Source organism: Oncorhynchus mykiss, chromosome 7 (genome assembly GCF_013265735.2).
Source record: "Oncorhynchus mykiss isolate Arlee chromosome 7, USDA_OmykA_1.1, whole genome shotgun sequence".
In the NCBI taxonomy this organism is placed as follows: domain Eukaryota; kingdom Metazoa; phylum Chordata; class Actinopteri; order Salmoniformes; family Salmonidae; genus Oncorhynchus; species Oncorhynchus mykiss.
The window spans coordinates 1,674,557-1,677,406 of record NC_048571.1 but is presented as its reverse complement, the minus strand read 5'-3'; positions in this window follow the sequence as shown (position 1 = coordinate 1,677,406).

Here is a 2,850-nt window from a genome sequence, read left to right as displayed (position 1 = left end):
GGCAGAAGTAGCTGTCTGGGGGGAAATGAGGAAACCAGAGCTTTAAAGATAGAGGAGAGGACAGCTTTAAAGTCTTCTAAGGCTCCGGGGTGAGAGGATGATTGTGGGAAAGAGTCTATCTGCTTTTTGGCAAATGTCCCTTAGATGAACTGGCTTCTTCTGATGGAGTCCGATGAGTGTGGCAGATTAGGAAGAGTAAACCAGTGAGATTGTATGTGTGTGTGTGTGTGTGTGTGTGTGTGCGTAGATTAGCAGTACTTTAAGAGATTGTGTAGATTAGGAATGAGAGTTAATATGTAGATTAAGAGAAAGATTGTGTGTGTAGATTAAACATGAGAGAGTGAGGGTGTATGTAGATTATACAGAAGACAGTGAGGGTGTTTTTAGATTAGTCTTGATGTGGTGTCTATAGTCAACAACAGTCCCATAACAGGACCCAGCAGTATTTGGTGAAAGCATAGCTGAGCGTTGCTGTATCGTTGTGGGATTATCAAACACTATCAGGATCACCTTTAGGTAGCCAGCTGTGAGGAACAGACAGATATACAGGCCGCTGCCGTCCGCCGTCCGCCCATCCCCCACTCTGCTGTCGGAGATAGAGAGAGAGAGAGAGAGAGCGAGGAGAGAGAGAGAGAGAGAGAGCGAGGGAGAGAGAGAGAGAGAGAGAGGGATAGAGCGAGGGGAGAGAGAGAGAGAGAGAGAGAGAGCAAGGGAGAGAGAGCGCAAGGGAGAGAATGAGAGAGAGAGCGAGGGAGAGAATGAGGGAGAGAGAGAATGCGAGAGAGGGAGTGAGAGAGAGAGAGAGCGAGGGAGAGAGAGCGCGAGGGAGAGAATGAGAGAGAGAGCGAGGGAGAGAATGAGAGAGAGCGAGGGAGAGAGCGAGGGAGAGAGAGAGAGAGCGAGAGAGAGAGAGAGCGAGGGAGAGAGAGCGGCGAGGGAGAGAATGAGAGAGAGAGCGAGGGAGAGAATGAGAGAGAGAGAGCGAGGGAGAGAGAGAATGAGAGAGAGAGAGGGAGCGAGAGAGAGAGAATGAGAGAGAGATTCCCACACAGACAGTATTTTTTCCACATTTTGAATGTATCACAATGTCACTATGGAAAAAGCTTCTGCAGGGGTGATTAACTATACTGACCTCTGTGTTATTATCTGACTATGGAGACCTGCAGGGGTGATTAACTATACTGACCTCTGTGTTATTATCTGACTATGGAGACCTGCAGGGGTGATTAACTATACTGACCTCTGTGTTATTATCTGACTATGGAGACCTGCAGGGGTGATTAACTATACTGACCTCTGTGTTATTATCTGACTATGGAGACCTGCAGGGGTGATGAACTATACTGACCTCTGTGTTATTATCTGACTATGGAGACCTGCAGGGGTGATTAAACTATACTGACCTCTGTGTTATTATCTGACTATGGAGACCTGCAGGGGTGATGAACTATACTGACCTCTGTGTTATTATCTGACTATGGAGACCTGCAGGGGTGATTAACTATACTGACCTCTGTGTTATTATCTAACTATGGAGACCTGCAGGGGTGATTAACTATACTGACCTCTGTGTTATTATCTGACTATGGAGACCTGCAGGGGTGATTAACTATACTGACCTCTGTGTTATTATCTGACTATGGAGACCTGCAGGGGTGATTAACTATACTGACCTCTGTGTTATTATTTGACCTTGGAGACCTGCAGGGGTGATTAACTATACTGACCTCTGTGTTATTATCTGACTATGGAGACCTGCAGGGGTGATTAACTATACTGACCTCTGTGTTATTATCTGACTATGGAGACCTGCAGGGGTGATTAACTATACTGACCTCTGTGTTATTATTTGACCTTGGAGACCTGCAGGGGTGATTAACTATACTGACCTCTGTGTTATTATCTGACTATGGAGACCTGCAGGGGTGATTAACTATACTGACCTCTGTGTTATTATCTGACTATGGAGACCTGCAGGGGTGATTAACTATACTGACCTCTGTGTTATTATCTGACTATGGAGACCTGCAGGGGTGATTAACTATACTGACCTCTGTGTTATTATTTGACCTTGGAGACCTGCAGGGGTGATTAACTATACTGACCTCTGTGTTATTATCTGACCTTGGAGACCTGCAGGGGTGATTAACTATACTGACCTCTGTGTTATTATCTGACTATGGAGACCTGCAGGGGTGATTAACTATACTGACCTCTGTGTTATTATCTGACTATGGAGACCTGCAGGGGTGATTAACTATACTGACCTCTGTGTTATTATCTGACCTTGGAGACCTGCAGGGGTGATTAACTATACTGACCTCTGTGTTATTATCTGACAATGGAGACCTGCAGGGGTGATTAACTATACTGACCTCCGTGTTATTTACTCAGGATGATTATGTACAGTACAATAATATCCTCTCTCCTACAACAGTTTTCTAAACACAACCCCCCCTCCCCAACCCACCCACTCACACACACACACACACACACCATGACCCCCTCATCACCATCACCAATGCGCTGGCTGTGTGTTCTACTCTGTTCTGACCCAGATTTGTCTGCACTAATACTTTTCACCACTAATGACTTGTATATCTGCTGCAGATGCACTAGGAAGAGAGGGAGAGGAGGGGCTGTGGCATCTGGACTATCTGAGCTCTATCTGCCTGCTGCATTATACAGCCCTGTTGCAGCCCTGTTTACAGCCCTGTTTACAGCCCTGTTACAGCCCTGTTACAGCCCTGTTTACATCCCTGTTACAGCCCTGTTACAGCCCTGTTACGGCCTTGTTTCGGCCCTGTTTACAGCCCTGTTACAGCCCTGTTACAGCCCTGTTACGGCCCT